The sequence below is a fragment of the Xyrauchen texanus genome, chromosome 16, assembly GCF_025860055.1.
Source record: "Xyrauchen texanus isolate HMW12.3.18 chromosome 16, RBS_HiC_50CHRs, whole genome shotgun sequence".
Classification (NCBI taxonomy): domain Eukaryota; kingdom Metazoa; phylum Chordata; class Actinopteri; order Cypriniformes; family Catostomidae; genus Xyrauchen; species Xyrauchen texanus.
Window position 1 is genome coordinate 38,802,074 of NC_068291.1, and position 18,380 is coordinate 38,820,453.

The 18,380-nt window shown below is 36.8% G+C and overlaps 1 pseudogene; it reads left to right on the top strand.

Moving 5' to 3' along the window:
* The window catches only part of LOC127656775 (histone-lysine N-methyltransferase SMYD3-like), a 226,002-nt pseudogene that overhangs the window by 8,858 nt on the left and 198,764 nt on the right, over positions 1-18,380 (top strand).

Below are 18,380 nucleotides of genomic sequence, written 5' to 3' on the forward strand. Positions count from 1 at the left end.
TGAAGACACACACACCATTATAAAGAAATTCAATGCAGTTTTTTCCCCAAAGGCCGGTCTTAGCGCTTCACGTCTTATCGGTGAAATAATTCAGTCTTATCTCACCTTCCTGTGCTCTGAGATGGCTTACTAATATGTTGGTATCAGAATAGTTCAGCAGAGTTTAGTTCCATTTCAGATGCCTTCTGTGATTATACCACAGAGAATGTGACTGCAAAGTAGAAATAGACCATTTTTTTTGTGCAGGTCACCAGTTGCTTTTATACCTCCTTTGGGCCTGGTCTTAAAATCTACCATCTGTTCTCACAGTGCAATGCCTCTCTCTTTCAAACCTATGTTCCTGTACGATTTGTGAACCTGCTTTTTCATTGCATATAGTTTTATAGTTTAGAGTGATTAACTTCACTGATTTCTTTCTGTGCAGTATTTGTCAGGAAACATCTGTTCTTGAATCTTTATTACTAAACTGAATGAGTCAAACAAGCTTTTGTATGCTCAGCATTTTGCTGTATAATGATGACTTAATGGAGATCAGATGCAAATTAATTCCATAAATTCATGAAAGCATAATTTATCAATGCATTACCCATAATAGACAGGCCTATGATGAAAGTCTGCTGTGAAACTCATGTATAGATGCTTTAATCTAAATATAAGATTGATTAGAGTGTTGTAAACACTGATTGTGACATGCAAGCCAAACACAAGTTTTAAGGTTTGCACAGCTTGCTGATGCCAGTGAAATTCACAGAAATTTAGGATTATAAAAGTGTTCTTTCTTCTCTTCTGAACTCAATTAAATCACATGTGTTGATGCCTGTTTTTTATTCCATTTATAAGGAAATTACAGATGGTATTGTATTTATTTTGGTACAGCATTAGGTGATGATCTGTGCCATAATGAGAATAGTGCCATGCAAAATGTTGAGCTTTACACTCAAAATCACTCAAAATCAAAATTAACAGTAATATCCATAATACATATTAGATTCAGGACTCCCATCCATTCATCCATCCATCCATTCATCCATCTTTGAGTCTAAAAAGCTTTTTCTCTGCTCCAGTCTCTCAGCCATATCGGGTTATTTCCATCGATTTGCGCATTTGTTGTGAATGACATGTTGGATTACTTTGTAGTACCCTTTTGAACTCAATTCAAGAAGACATGCAAAGTGCCATGGCAACAAGACCAGCCATTGTATTGTGAGCTCATGCATTTATGAAAACATTCAAAATATTGATTTATGTAGCCTGTGACCTTTAAACAGTATGTATGTTTGTCCTATAATTCTTCTGCTTCAGCGGTGCACTATTATTTGAGCTTATTTTTCTGGCCCTGCTGAAAAAAAAAATGCTTAAACCAGCCTAATCTGGTGTGCTGGTCTTGGCTGGTTTAAATTGGTCTCACATCCTGACTCAGCCTGGCCTAGCTGGTCTCCCTGCTTAGCTGAAAAGTTCCCCAAACCCATCAGAGCAGTTTGACAAGACTGGAAGACCAGCAAAGACCAGCAAGCCAGACTAGCGATTGGAAGTCAATTGGAATATAAAATGGAACATGCCATTTTCCTCAACCTCATAACCGTAGTGATTGAGAGCGAGCTGGCTAAATATTCAGGTTTTATTACAATCTGGAAAAATCACACATCCTGCAAAGGTAAGAAAGGGCTGTTATAGCATATCACTGTCCTGCCTATTGTTATTATGAGATTATTGACAGTAATATTCTGGACACTTTTAACGGGAATGTCAGGTTTTTCATGGTCTTAGGTACAGTAGATGGAACAGTTTCAAGAAGAAAATATGAATGGCTGTTCCAGATATATTTTTTTTCCTTTCACATTTTTATTGTAGCTATTTATTCATATACCATTTATATTGGATTCATTGGAAAAGTTCCTCTTGGCTACAAAATCCCTTACTGCAGATATTAATTATTATTACCGTGCAGATTATTGAGGAGAGGTGTGTTATTACTTTTTGAAACAGTTAGAATTTTTACCTGACGGGCGCAACAATTTCTATAGCCTTACTTTGAAGGACGGACCTGAGCCATATCTAGGTGTCAGAATATCATAGAGACTTGCAGGTTGGCTCTTTTGACTGAAGTCACTGAGCAACCACCCAGAATCCCCTAGCAAGCACCTAGCAACTAACAACCTCTCAGAACACCTTAGCAACTGCATAGCAATTTGCTCGTAACCACTCCTCATAGCAATCTATAATCGTGGTGGTGAGTTTTAGTTTGCACAGGCAAAAAATCTTGTTATAGTGCAAATGTTTATTTTATGTGTAATTACTTGAGAAATTAAGCAAATTAGTTTATAGTCGGCTGCATCGGCTTGTGTTGGGGTAGTAATCGCAGGACGAGAGCTCTTTTGCTTGTTGTTTGAGGTTATTCTTGATTACAACTGAAAACCCTCTAATCTAATGGCATCTCTGTAATTGCAGCAGACTCTGACGCCCTGGAAAAAATAAAGCTTGCTTTGACTCTGTGAAGTCATGGAGCTTACAAGATTTATTTACTTTTTAATCAGTGGTAACAGTAAATAAAGGACTTCTCCAATAATTCACACTACTTACTCTGTGTTGTGACAAATAGGATTTTACCCTGTGATGGTGATACTAATGATTTTCTGCTTTGAAAGGTCACGGTTTCATATTAGTGTTATGAATATACTGATAGGACTTTCATGAAAGAGTAGCATGAAATGCCATATCAAATTGAAAACCCCTCTACATTTAGACAAGGTTGCTCACCACCAAAATCCTTTGCCTGTGGAGCATTTATAAGGCTTAACTAATGTTAACGTATGGGCTACAACTTTTAATGTAAAACTTTATTTGTATATGGTGACATTAAAATGAACCAAGATGAGGAAGTGCAGTAAAATAATTGCTCATTGGTAGTTCATGTTAATGAATGCAACCTGAGTGTTACTGATACGTTACTGGAATCAGTGCAAACTGTCCATTTCAATGAATCAATAACTCTTGTTCAATTGTTTGTTTGCACCATCACTCTGAAATGTTACGAGTAAAGTCTGTGTACATTTTTAAAGTCTCAAGTTATGTCTCATTTTTAGTAAAAAAACATATGCTGGTAAATATTTTATTTATTTTTATTTTATTAAAAGTTTATTACTATGTCTTGTTGATGCATACAAAAATGATTAAATATAATTCTTCCTGGTGTGTTCATTTATTTAAAAACGAGTGTGGAAAATTAAAATGATTATTTTTAACTAGAATTTTACTGTAATTTCTTTCTTGCACTCAAAAAAGTATTTTAGCCTATTTTGAAGATTTACACATTTTAATTTCATAAAAAATTCCATTAAATTGGATTGTGTAATTTTTAACTAAATTAAATTAAAACTTTAAATGTTTATTTTTTTTATTTTTTATTTTATTTTGTTAAAGAATACTCAATTACATTTTTATGTATTTTTTTTTTATTTATTTTTTTTTTTTATTGAAATCTAAATTATTGTGTGTGCATTAAATATTTTGAATCCACCAAACTAAACAAAAATGATAATTTTATACCGTTTCAGAGCAAATACATAAATATTGAGATATAGATACATAAATAATCAAAAGGCTGAAGAAAATGTAAATAGTTATATCTCACAGCACTAGTTGTATGTGTGGAAAGAGGTTTATGTATCTGCTTCAGTGGTTGAGTAATTAATTCCTGCAGTAAGCTGTAGCACCAGTAGCAAAGTGGAATTGATAATTATTCAGCCTGTTTCTGGCTTGTTGTGCCTGAGCAGGTTTCTCATTTCCAGGATTAGTGGCTATTGGCTCCTTTTTCCACTTCCCTTCTTCTTCTTTTTTTTTGTGTGGATGTGACAGCTTTGATTTGGTTTATTGCAAGCTTTTATCCATGGACCCTTGTTAATATGAGTCCAGCCTCAGGAAAACACCAGAGTTCACTGCGTTCACTGGATCATCTGACCTTAGGACTGTTAGGTTCTGGAGGTAAAGAACACATACAGATGATCTTCATTTGGTGACATTGCATATTATTAAGTTTACTGTTATTAATGTGTTTATTTGCCAAGTAAGTCGGAGAGCTCTTATGGATAATTTGTTTTGGTTCCTACCCCAATAAGTGCAATGCAAAAATTGCAGTACTTGCAAAATACAATGGAATGAAAACAAAATAAAAATATACTAAATAAAAAAAACAAAACAAACAAGTTGTATAGAATTTAAATAAACTTCTGGAAGGTGTGCTAGAGATAGTGTTGTTTGGGTGTACTATTACATGTATTGACGAGTATTAGGAGTTATAATTGAGTCAGCATCTTGAACAATTTTTAATTCAGTTTGCACTTGTTTGACGTAGACATATAAGAACAGATGTGTCCCCAGAACCAGATGTTTTTTGTGCGCAAGGAAACAAAGAACAGTGGCCACTCACACCTGGATCTTCATCAGGTCGCTGACATATCAAAACATTAATTAAGGGCAGAAAAGATTCTAAATATCCTGTGGTCATACCTGAGGGGGACAGAAGTCATTATGGATTAGGACAATTTGGATCTCACAAACAGTGTGTCCATATAACCATCTGTTTTATATTTGTAGTTTGGTGCCGTACTAAAAGAAATGTACCTAGTTTAATGTTTTTTGTATGTATGACCCTCTCTACACTTAACAAAGCATTTAGCTGCTCCTTTAGAAGGACTTCTGCTTTTTAGTCATCTTCTGTCCTTCCTTATGAAGTGTATCATCCTCTTATTATATTTCTTTCCATTTTTCACTTTCTGTCTATTTCTGTCCATTTATTAGACCAGCAGATAAAGTGGCATTTATAGAAGTGTTGTCTGACAGGCTTTGAAGAGCTATAATAAGTGCCTGTTTCCTGCGAGGGTAAACAATCTAACTGGCCAATGTGTGTGTGTGTGTGTGTGTGTGTGTGTGTGTGTGTGTGTGTGTGTGGTGGTGGTTGGGGGGGTATCTGGTCTGCTCAAGTTGCCCAATCATTTTGTTAACCATTTCACTCTTCAATAAACTAATCTTTGTGATTGTTTAAAATAAAAGATTATTGGGTCATTTATTTGTGTACATCTACAAGCCAGAACTATTAAGACTTTAAAGGAATATTAATGGTGCAATACAAGTTAAGCTCAGTCGACAGCATTTGTGGCATAATGTTGATTACCACAACATTTTTTTCGAATCATCCCTTCTTTTCTTTAAAAAAGCAAAAATTGAGGTTATAGAGAGGCACTTACAATGGAAGTAAATGGGGCCAATTTTTTAAGGGTTTAAAGGCATGTGAAGCTTATAATTCTATAAAAGCACTTTCATACATTTTCTGTTAAAACTTGTGTATTGTTTGAGCTTTAAAGTTGTTGAAATCCTTGTTTTTTGGCCGCTTTAGGGTTTTCGAGTTTACAACATTAAGTCATCATTGCAACAAAGTTGTAAAATTGGATATTACTTCACACAGAAAAGGTCAGTAAGTGATTTTATAACACTAAAATCATGTTAACATGCATATTGTTTGTGTCTTGTGGCTATACTTGTGAAACAGTGAGTATTTTAATGTTTACGGATTGGCCCCATTCACTTCCATTGTAAGTGCCTCTTTGTAATCTCACGTTTTGCTTTTATTAAGAAAGGTAGGGAAAAGTCAAAATACTTTTCTGTGGTAATACATATTATGCCACAAATGCTTCTGATTGAGCTTAACTCTCCTTGGACCTGGAAAATTCCTTTAAAAGCTAAAGCTCAAACCAAAGCATAATGAAGACCAAATAGATTTTAAATCTTTATATTAAGAGGCTCCAGCCCCCCGCGACCCTGTACACAGGATAAGCGGTTGACGATGGATGGATGGATGGATGGATGGATATTAAGTTAATATACGACACCAAGATTTGAGATCGTCTTAGACAATTTAGACAATTTTCTTTTAAACTAATGTCCAATTGTCCAAATTGTTTTTATTAAATTTTTTGTTTTTAACCAATTGTCAGAGGTTATCTTCCAGTCAGTCCATTTCAATTTCAATCCCCACTACAAAAATCTAATATTAAGATTATTCTATTCCACTGCATTAAAATTTGTCCAATAAATTCATATCCTATGGTCTTTAATTTCAGCCAGTTAACTTCTTTTTACCCAGTTATAGTGAGGACATGCTCCAACCAGTGTTCTGATAAAGTTTGAGGCTTAAGAAGGCTCCTAGCTTTACAAACTGAAGTAGTCTAAAATATATACTGATTGTAAGCGTTGGTGTATTGTTATTACGCAGCACATTTTCAGATACAACATGCCTATCTCTCTCTGGACTGCTTAATTATAGCTCTTGGTGTGTGTGAGAGGGGAAGAGGCAGGGAATGTCTCCAGGAAAGTTTTTTCTTTTCTTTTTTTCTTTTTATCTGGGAAATGAAAACAAATCTCATGTTAGATAAATGTTTGAATTTCCTAACCATTTTAGGATGCCATATTTATGTGGAAATATTCAAAATTTTGAAAGGAAGAAACCCCATCTTGTTTGCGGCTGCATTGAAATATCTGATTAGGCATTAGCTGTAATGTTAATCTGATTTGTGATTCCCTGCAGATACTGCTGTGATTCTGTTTCTGTGCTGGTTGTGATCTAAAGATATTAGCTACAGGATATTTGTCTGTTGTTAATGAAAAATAAAATGTGAATGTTAGGACTGTTGGACTACAGATTCTGAGGTCTGAATGAGATAATTTTGGGTCTGTGGGACTGCTGAAATCAGGGCGCTTGGCCACTGGAGCGCAGTGTTTCTCTATGGCACAATGAGGTCTATCACTGATGCTAATCTTAAAGGAATAGCCTGGTTCAGCCAAAAAATGAAAAATCTATCATTACCTCCTCAAACTTATGTTGTTCCAAACTTGTATGCTGTCTTTACACAGCTTAACACAATAAGTGACCAGGTCTGTCAAGCTCCAAAAAGGATGTAAAAACCCATAAAAGCACCATAAAAATACTCTGTACGATGTGTGTACTATATTCCAAACCCTGTGAAGCCATACGATAGCTTTGTGTTAGAAACAGACTGCAATTCAATGATCTTGGCCTTCACTGAATCAATGGTTTGAGATCATTGATGCCAAAATGCTTTTGCTCTTGACTAGTAGTTCAGATATTTTTTGCATATAATAACAAAACCTTTGATCAGTTCCTCACACTAAGCTATTCTAAGATGTAATAGGGTACTTTTATGGTACTTGTATGGTCCTTTTTTGTCCTTTTTGGAGCTTGACAGATCTTGTCAATATAAAAGTATTCATACCCCTTGGATGTTTTTATATTTTTGTCAGAGAGTGAGACAAAAAGACCCAAGAGCAGAGGAAGAGTTCAAAGGATTTATTGACAATAAATTGTAAACTGGGCTGGTGAAGAGTGGAAAACCCGGCACCGGCTGCAGTAAGCAGGAGATAGGTGTTGGCAGATCTGCGAGGATTCCGTGAAGATTGTGTTTGTCGGTGAGTGTATGCATCATGGTAGTCAGGAGAGGATTCGTGAGGAATCCTCAGTTGAAGCGTTGTGGGTGCAGAGAACTAGTGCACTGCAGACTGGAAGGTAACCACTATCCCGACATGTGGGCAGAGACAAGGAATCCTCTGTTGAACATTTGTGAGCACAGAGAATAAGTGTACAACAAACTGGAAGGTAACCACACTCCCGACACGTTGGCAGAGACCAAACAGATACACGAGATAGGACCAGCTAGGCACAGAGAGTGAGGTAAATAACTTCACAACAAACAACAGGCAAAGATATTAAACACAAGAAGGGATTAAGTAGGGAGTGAATCAGTGGAGAACCAGGTGCTGCTAGAGCACTAATTATTTGCATGATCAGCGTTCCCATTGAAACATTGATCATGCATGCCGGCAACGCCTGCAAAACATGAGGGAGAGAAATAACAAAACAAGCAGAACAAACTGACAAACTCACCAGAGCCGTGACAATTTTATTGTTTTTGAAATATTGAATAATAGTGAACCAAATTTAGCTTTTTTGACACTGGTCAACAGAAAAAGACCCTTTTATATCAAAGTCAAAACATATTTCTACCAATTAGTCTAAATGAATAGCAAATTTTAACATATAAGGGAAAGGAGGAGGCAAGAACCAGCTACACAGTCTATATAATGTTTAATGATAAACTGAAAACAAAAACAAACAAACAAACACATACAGGGCAGCTGCCTGTAGTTCACTCTCTCTCTTGAACTGCGTCTCCGGTCACCTTTATCCCTCACTCGCCAACACTCCTCCCTGCGTTGCCTCAGGCCGGTGAGCCCCCGGTATGACGTATACCCCCCTCCGGGTCATCCCCGCCTTCTTCGACCTGGGAGGAAACAGGAGGGGAAAAAAAAAACAGGCGAGGGAAAGGCCAAAACGGAGCGACAGCGATAGAGAGAGAGAAAAAAGAAACTCACTCACTGGTTCTCTGATGCGCCGTCACTTGGTCCTCGATCGGACAACAGCCGCACTTCCCCGGTCGGACCAGAGACGAACTTCTGACCCCCCGGCGGACAGAGCGCCCCTCCGCATTACTGGCGGCCTGTAGGTACACTCCTCAAACCCTAGAAGCGGCTCGACCACTCTAGGTAGTCGGGGAGTCATTTTCCTCCTCCCCTTGCGGACGGCGGTCTTCCCTCGACCCCCTCCGCATTTCTGGCAGATGGCAGGGCATTCCTCCACCCCTGGCAGCAGCTCCAGGCAGTCAGGGAGTCCAGTCCACACTTGCCTCGTGGACAGCGCTCCCCTGGGTGGTTGGCAGTTTCGAGGACTCTACGACAGGCATCCCTTCTCCCTCCCAGATTTCGGCACCAATGTAAAAGGGTCCACAGCAGTATGAAAGGAGGACACAGGGAAACAGGCTTCTCCTGGCACAGGTAAGATTTTTAATTGGCAACATCAACACTTACAGCTTCAAAAAACTCATTAGCTTTACTATTACATAGTTTCACAAACTCATTAACTTCACCGATACGAACACTCATAAACACATCAGCTTCACAGACACCATGGACTTCCTTGTGCCAGGCTCTTTCACTCTCTCGAACTGCTGTCTCCGGTCGCCTTTATCCCTCGCTCGCCTCATCAGGCTGATTGAGGTCCAGGCATGCATCATTCCGGCCCGGACCTGCCCTACACAAATATTAATCACAAAATAATTTATTGCATAAGTATTCATCCCCTGTAATGAAACTCACCTAAATCATCACTGTGCAAACAACTGGTTTTAGTATTCGCTCAATTTTTTAAATGGAGGTCACTTGAGCACAGTCAAGGTGTTTTAAGTGATTTTAGTATAAATGCACCTGTCTCTGGAAGGTTCACTTGCTGGTGAGTCAAAATCTTGGGAAATCAACACGATGAAGACAAAAGCATGCAAGAACATGCAAGAACTGTTGCCCAGGTTCTTCATCAGTTACAGCTTTATGGGAGTTTGAAAAACAAAAAAACATATGAAATCTTGGCTAGAGTTTGCCAGAAGGCATATGGTTGACTCTGAAGTCAGCTGGAAGAAGATTCTATGGTCTGATAAGACCAAAATTGAGCTTTTTGGCCATCAAACCGGACGCTATGTTTAGCGCGAACCAAACGCAGCACATAATCAAAAATACATCATCCCCACCATGAAGCATGGTGGTGGTAGCATCATGCTGTGGGGATGTTTCTCAGCAAGACAATGATCCAAAGCATATAGCCAAAGCTACAAAGGTTTCAAAACAACAATGTTTATGTCCTGGAGTGGCAAAGTCAGAGATCAGACCTCAACCCAATTGAAAATATGTGGATAGACTCGAAAAAGACTGTGCACTCACAATCCCCACACAACCTGACATAGCTTGAGTAGTTTTGCAAAGAAGAATTTGGAAAAACTGCAGTGTCCAGATGTGCCATGTTGATAGAGATCTATCCACATAGGCTTCAGACTGTAATTCCAAAGGTGCATCTACTAAATACTTACTTGAAATGGATGAATACTTATGCAACAAAGTATTTTGTGTTACATTTTTTTTTTAATATATATATTTAGACTAACTGGTAGAAATGTGTTTTGAATTTGATATGAAAGTTTTTTTCTGTTGATCAGTGTCAAAAATCCAAATTAATTTCACTTTGATTCAATATTTAAAAACAATAAACTATAAAAACATCAAAGGTGGGTGAATACTTTTGATGGAAAAGAGTTGTGTGAAAATTCTTCACATTTACCTTTGCATGGATGAGAAGGTGTGGGTGGACGTTAAGCAAGTCAAGTCAAGTCAAGTGGTTTTTATTGTCGTTTCAACCATATACAGTTAGTACGGTACACAGCAAAACGAGACAACGTTCCTCCAGGACCATGGTGCTACATAAAAACAACAAAGGACCAACATAGGACCACATGAGACTACACAACGAAATAAAATACCTATATAAACTACCTATATATACCTATATGAAGTGCATGTGCAAACATGTGCAAAAAGTACAGGACAGTACAACAAATTACTGACAATGAACAGGACAATAGACAGTGCAGCGCCGACCAGTACTCAGTACTGGTCGGTGTACTGTGTGAAACCAGCAAAAAATGAATTGTCAAGCAGCCTCTTTTTAATGCTGCACTTTATACTCTGGGAGAGTGAAGTTAAAAAGAAACTTTCAGCTAAAAATACAGTACTGAGCAAAATTCTTAGGCACGTAAGATGCTTCACAAAAACATTTGTCTTAAGATGGTTATTTATATTTTCAGCTTTAGTGTGTCAATTGGAAATATACATTTTAGACTCCCAAACATTTATTTTGCAAATATAGTATAATAGAAGTACAGGGGGGTCCATGCAACAGATGGCATGGTCCCCACTGAATATTGAGTCAGTCTGGAATTACAAGAAGAGACAGAAGCAATTGAGACAGCCAAAATAGATAGAAGAAATGTGATGAATTCTCCAAGAAGCTTGGAACATCCTATCTGCCCACAAACAAAAAACTGTATTCAGGTGTACCTAGGAGAATTGGTGCTGTTATAAAGGCAAATATTGGAATTTGTATGATGTTAATTGATAAATGAAAACTCTTTATGGCATTATTTTTGAAGACATGCTCACTATGCAACATTTTTCCCAAGTACCTAAAACTTTTGCACATTACTGTATATGATTTTCTATTGTGAATATACAGTGCTACTGTGTACGAAGCACCGCCCACACAGAGGTCACTGCCAAACCTAGCAACCTTCGAATTCACCTGCCAGGAAATGAATTGCCGCCGGACGATCGCATGGATTCACATTAAAATGACTGTATTTCCTTGGGGAATTTTGCAGTGCGAATGTAAATGTGACTGCACCTTTAAACATTTCTCCTTTTGTGTTCCACTGAAAAAATAAAAGGATTTGGTTTGGAACAACAAAAGGGTAATTACAGAACTTTAATTTTTGACTGCACCATTCCTTAAAGAAACACTAATTGGAGCATGGCCTCACTTTAACTGGGTGAGAAAGAGTATGAGGATTTAAAATCAATTTGATCTTCATTATGCAATGTTTTGAGCTTTAGCTATTAAAGTCTCAAATGTTTTAGCATCTAAAGAGGCACAAAATTAAATCATCTAATAATCTTTTATTTTAAAATATCACAATGATGAGTTTATTGAAGAGTGAAATGGTTAACAAAATGACTGGGCTATTACAACATGTTGTAATTTAATAACAAAGATGTATATTCTTAATTATTGCATCTTGGATAAAATGCTTCAATGAATCATTAGTGTACACGCTGTACGGGATACATTCTTGTGAGTATTATTAGAGGGAAAATATTGAATTCCTCTTTTGGAAAAATGAAGACATTCAACAACTAATTTGTAGTTAAATTCTGTGAGATTGTATCAGTGGTTATTATTTAATGACATATTTGTGGAATAATCTTATTATCACATGACATTTTTTATCCTTATTTAAGTCTCTGAATGACCTCATTCTTTCTCGCTGTCTTGTACAGTCCACACACATGGTAATTATTAAATTCCCAAACCTTTGCCAAATTTGCATAGATATGAATCATGCATTTATGAATTTGTCAGATCAGTTTAAGTTTGCTGTTCTGCAGTATTTCAGTATTGTGGAGAGCAGTGTGGGAATAGTGCATTTCTGTGCAATTCTTATCAGTTGTAGAACACTTACCCGGCCTTCTACTGTCTGTATCTAGAATCAATACAATCAAAGTGGCTGTTTTTACTGCAGATTTAGGTCTGATCATTAAAATCAAATTTATTAACACAGCTTTCCCAAATCCAGAAATAGAAGCACTTTGGCTTCACAACTCTAGCTCAATTTATGCTTGACTTTCTGATTTATGAATATGTATTTTTATCAGATCAAAGTGTGTTTTACACCGCAAAATCTTGACACACCATGACCTCTCTGATGCTGAGTATTCAGTAAAGATCATACTGATTTCTCTGTTTCTGTGAATTACCCTGTCTACAGTAATGAGGGCAGTTTTATGGCAGCTAAACTGCTCTAGATGTTGGAAAGTCTTCCATGATTTGCCTCAGATTGTTTACAGGTTTCTGTGGACCTGCTTGTGTTATATGAGTCAACTGAACCCTAGTTGAAGTTCTTTCACTCTCAACAGGTTTAAACCCTTCAAGAGTCAATTAATCACTATTGTGCACTTGAGCAAAGGACTTGTCCCCAGTTTGCAACAGAAGTTGTATCTGTAATAAGTGCACTGTATGTTGCTTTGCATAAAAGTGTTAAGCTACTGTAAATGATGACTTACTGTGGTTACTACATTACCATCAGAGTTACCATCTTTCTCTAAAAGTCAATATCAGGCTTTTTATGTGTGTGCTGAGGAGGGTTCATGGAGCTTGGTTTTGGCTGTATGAGCCTGCTGAAGTATCATGTGCCTGCCACTCTGGAGTTTCTCTGCTGGTTAATAACTACAGCACCCCAAAGTGATTTGTTAAGGGCTTGCTCAAAAATCAGCCTACCTCTAAATAGCAGAATGGCAACAAGATGGATCTGGTGATCTGTCTCTGCCAGATGGGACTCTCTGTGATTATTATCTCTCAGGAAGGAGCGAGAGAGAGATGAGGACAGAGTGAGAAAAATGGCTTGGGTCAAAAACTCTCACACAGCCACACTTATAGCCATCTACATCAGGGGTGTCAAATACGTATTTGTGTGTTAGCACGTTGGATGAATTGAGGGGGAAAAAATATATGAACAAAACCACATTTATTTATTACATGTGTGTATTAAAAATATTCATTTTTAAGCTACAACAGGATAGAAAGACTATCAGCAGATTGTTTCTTTTCATTTTGCACGAATCATTTTTCTCCCCAATTTGGCATGCCCAATTCCCAATGTGCTCTAGATCCTCGTTGTGGTGTAGTGACTTATCACAGGGCTTGTTGAGCGTGTTACCGTGGAGAACTAGTGCGTGTCAAGGCTTTAGTCTATTCTCTGCGGCAACCATGCACAACACACCACGTGCCCCACCGAGAGTGAGAACCACATTATAGTGACCATGAGGAGGTTAACCTAACATGACTCTACCCAACCTAGCAACCGGGCCAATTGGTTCCTTAAGAAGCCTGTCTAGAGTCACTCAGCATGCCCTGGATTCGAACTTGCGTTTCCAAGTGTGGTAGTCAGCGTTTTCGACATTTTCTCTCATGGGATTCTCCTGAACCCCATACAGTATCATTCCTCAGTCACAAGGGCTTCTATGGCCCCATTCTTGGGTATCTGAATGTAACAAAATATAAATATAATTTGAGTGTAAAAATGATGTTCTGTCATTATGCTTCAAAATGAACAAATGATCTTTTAACATTCATATCCAACTGCACTCGATTAATAAAACTATGTACAATATTATAATATTGTATAGATTATTTTAATATACATTTTTTTTGTATAGACTGTTTTGACTGTTTAGGATTTTTTTTCTTCTGCCAACTTGGAAATAAAAAAAAGTACAATGTGCAAATGTCAATGTACAGTGCATTCAGAAAGTATTCAGACCCCATTTTTTTTTTACATTTTGTTATGTCGCAACCTTGTGCTAAAATGCTTTAAAATGACTTTTTTCCCCACATCAATCTATGCTCCATACCCCATAATGACAAAGCAAAAACCAGATTTTTTATAATTTATTACAAAAGAAAAAACTGAAATATCACATTGACATACATATTCAGACCCGTTGATATGACACTTGAAATTTAGCTCAGGTGCATCCCATTTCTCTTCATCTTTGAGATGTTCCTACACTTTGATTGGAGTCCACCTGTGGCAAATTCAATTGACTGGACATTATTTGGAAAGGCACACACCTGTCTATATATAATGTTTCACAGCTGAAAATGCCTATCAGAGCAAAAACCAATCCATGAGGTCAAAAGAACTGCCCGCAGAGCTTAGAGACAGGATGTGTCGAGGCACAGATCTGGGGAAGGCTACAAAAATCTTTTGGCTGCATCAAAATTTCCCAAGAGTGCAGTGGCCTCCATAATTCTTATATTAATACCTTATACTGAAGGGGTCTGAATATTTTCCGAATGCACCGTATATCATGATATATATCGATATCGAATGATATGAAAATGAATATTGTGAATATTTTTGGCCATATCGGCCAGCCCTAGATACAAATGTTGAGGTTGGCTTACTCACTTAAGCTAGCTTCAACACATCACATGCGTTTGAAATGTCACTTCTGTCAGCTGTTATACGACAATGCTTTCGTGTAGTAAAAAAAGATGAAGTGTTCCATTTGGGATGATACTACACTATGCTTAGTGCAAAGTGTGTATTTGAAGTGCATAGTGTATAGTGCATAATTTGGGAGATAGCTAAGTTGTCACAGATCAACAACACTCATGGCAATAATGAAAATAAGAACAGGTACAAGGAAAAATATTAGAGGTACCCTCCAACCCAAACCCCAAACCTAACCCTCAGTGGAGTTAAAATTGTAATGTTAGGGGGCAAAACACACCCTCGGATTCACGCTCGCCATTGGTTTTGCAAACAAGTTTACTTCCTGATTTTAATGCGGGATGTGAACCCGGGTCTTTCACGCTGCTGAAGCAACATGCTTTCTGTCCCTCTAAAAGAGAAGGTAAACACACTTGAACCAATGCAAAAATGTCTGCTAGGAGATGGTGCTTGTCAGTGTGTCAGCATAATGTGGCCAATCCTAGGATACTGGTACTGTCGGAAACAACATGCTGATTTCCCGTGTGATCATGATGGATTTGATGCTGTTGGAGTTTGACTAGAAAGCAGACCAAATATAGGCCTCCATACAGTGGGACTATATTTGTTTTTATGCAGGCCTGCATTTGTGTTAGTATATAGATGTATTATAAAGGCCTCTGGCGAATGAAATGAGTCAATTCCATATACTGCAATATTGGTTTTAAAGCTGATTCATGACTTCTTTAGTTATAATATTATGAGTTTGACATCCCTGATCTACATTTATCCTTTGCATCCATTGTAAGAAACCCCAAGATATGCAGAAAAAAGTTATTAGACCTTGCATTTCTTTGTATTTCAATGCAGTTTAGTTATTATCACTTGGTCTTTCCAAGTATTTTAATTTAATTATATGTATTTTTTGCAGCAAGTAGTTTAAATCCACTTTTTAAAAACTTAAAAGCCTATATAAAAAACTCATAGGCAAAAGTAATGGTAGTAAATATAGCTTAAACATTGCAGAGATGCATGAGACTTATACGTGTTGTAACACTATATGGGGCTCATTAAATGCACTTTTTAATAGAGATATCTCAACCATTTATTGAGATATCTTCACAATGTTTTTCAGGCTATTCTGTGCATCTGATCTCTTCATGTTAACCACATTCCACACTTTAGAAGATTAACCGTTATAGACCAAACTCCAAAGCACAGGTGGTCATTAGACATACACTTAAAAAACAAGTGATGGTTATTCAGGGCAGGAATGCTTCATTACAACCCTTGTAAACTGAACCAGACCCTCTTTTCTTTAACCTCAGGATGTAGTTTTACATTCTCGTACAAACCCTTGAGTGCACAAAGTAAAAAGGCAAATCATTGAGAACAACATAAACCGCAATAACTGATGTTCATTCTCTCTCTCATTTATTTTTAACAGAGGTAAATGTCTGTTGAGATGTTCCCAGTGTAAGACGGCCCGTTACTGCAATGCTTGGTGTCAGGTAAGGAGTCTTTACACACTGTGTTGGATCCTTATAATCAGAGCGCTTTCCAAACAACTGTATAATGAAATCTTGAGTCAGAATATTCTAAAATTAATTTTGGTTTAATGATCTTGTTTTAATTAGTGTCACACATAAATAAAATGTGAATGTTATTATAATGTGAGTATTTTAAGGTGCAGTGGAAGGTTATGTTTCAGAGCCAGGAAACTTATCTTTGCCATGTTTTGCTTTCTAAACATCATTAAAACAAGTAAGCTTTACCTGAGAAGCTAATTGCATCAAATTTTAGGACAGAGAAAGTATCTTTGTGTATTTTGTGCAGATCCATTTGTCGTTTTTCTTTACCTTTTTATGTATAAACATGAAACATGTATGAAGGCAGAAATACAAATAATATAAATATTACAGAACATATTAAAAATATATATTTTTACTGTTTTTGCAGTGATTTTGTTTTTCATATTATTCCACATAAAATAGCACCCCTGCATGCCTTTATTTTCAAATGCATTTTCCACAGTGATATAGGTTGCAACCCTTCAGAAATATTTAACATTCATAAGTGTATCTTGTAGTATTTAATGCAATAATTTTACTCTATGTGAAATCTGACAGACATATTGGCCAGTCCATCAGTGCTGCTGTTTATAGTTTCTTTAAAGTTCTCCCGGTTTCTGTATGAGTGCTTATGGGCTGACAATATTAGGAAACTCTTGCATGAGGTCCAGTGTGAGTTCTCGCAAGAAGTATTTTGTGCTTGGAGCCATACACCTGTGAAACACATTATAAGTTCATAGAATTTTCCAGCATCTTTCAGACCTCTAATGCCACTTAACCCTTTAATGTATACCTCAAGTCTTTAGTGACCTGGGACCTCATTCCATTTTTGGAGTTATTCCAACACCTTTTTAGTATTTTCAACCTTTCTCTTCTGAATATAATAAATAGAAAATAGAAAAAAAGCAAAAATTCCAAATATATATATATATATATATATATATATATATATACATATATACATTGGTGGCCAAAAGTTTGGAATAATGTAAAGATTTTGCTGTTTCAGAAGGAAATTGGTACATTAATTCACCAAAGTGGCATTCATTACTGATGTAAAAAAAACAGCACCATCACATGGCCAGACATGCAGTACACCATTAACCAGCGTTGGGTAAGTTATTCTAAAAAAGCAATTAATTACTAACTACAAATTACATCTTCTACATTGTGATTAAATTACATTACTAATTACTCTGTCTGAAAGGTAATTGCATTACTAATTACTTTCTAAAACCCTTATCAACCTCGACCAGGTGAAAAACACAAGGATAGACATGAAATTCTTCTTTTTAATTCTTTCAAATAAATCATATAAAATCAAACAATTTATTCATAAACTGGCCAAAGAATTTAAGGGGGCTGCATTAAAATAGAAACATACATTTTAACATTAGACTTTCAATGTTGATTTTAAATTCACTATTGTTTTATATAGAATTATTCTATATTCTATGCAGTATCACAATTACATCAAAAGTAACTGTAATTAAATTACTGAAAAATTAAAAGTAATCCCTTTACTTTTTTCAATGAAAAAGTAATTTAATTACAGTAATTAATTACTTTGTAATGCATTACACCCAACACTGCCAATAACGTTAGAGTGACAGCAGTAGAAACGACCACTGGCGACTTCATAGTACAGAGACTGGCAATCGATAAAGTTCATCAAGCGATAAAGTTTAAAGGCTTTAATGTTCAGATCAGCCATCTGAATGGGGATTTTTTTTTATCTCAAGTGATTTCGACCGTGGCATGATTGTTGGTGCCAGACGGGCTGGTTTGAGTATTTCTGTAACTGCTGACCTCCTGGGATTTTTACGCACAACGGTCTCAAGAATTTACTCAGAATGGTGCCAAAAACAAACAAAAAAAACTTCCAGTGAGTGGTAGTTCTGGGAACGGAAATGCCTTGTTGATGAGAGAGTTCAACAGAGAATGGCCAGAGCTGATGGAAAGGCTACAGAAACTCAGATGACCACTCTGTACAATTGTAGTGAGCAGAATAGCATCTCAGAATGCATAACACGTCAAACCTTGAGGGACATGGGCTACATCAGCAGAAGACCATGTCAGGCACTTTATTAGG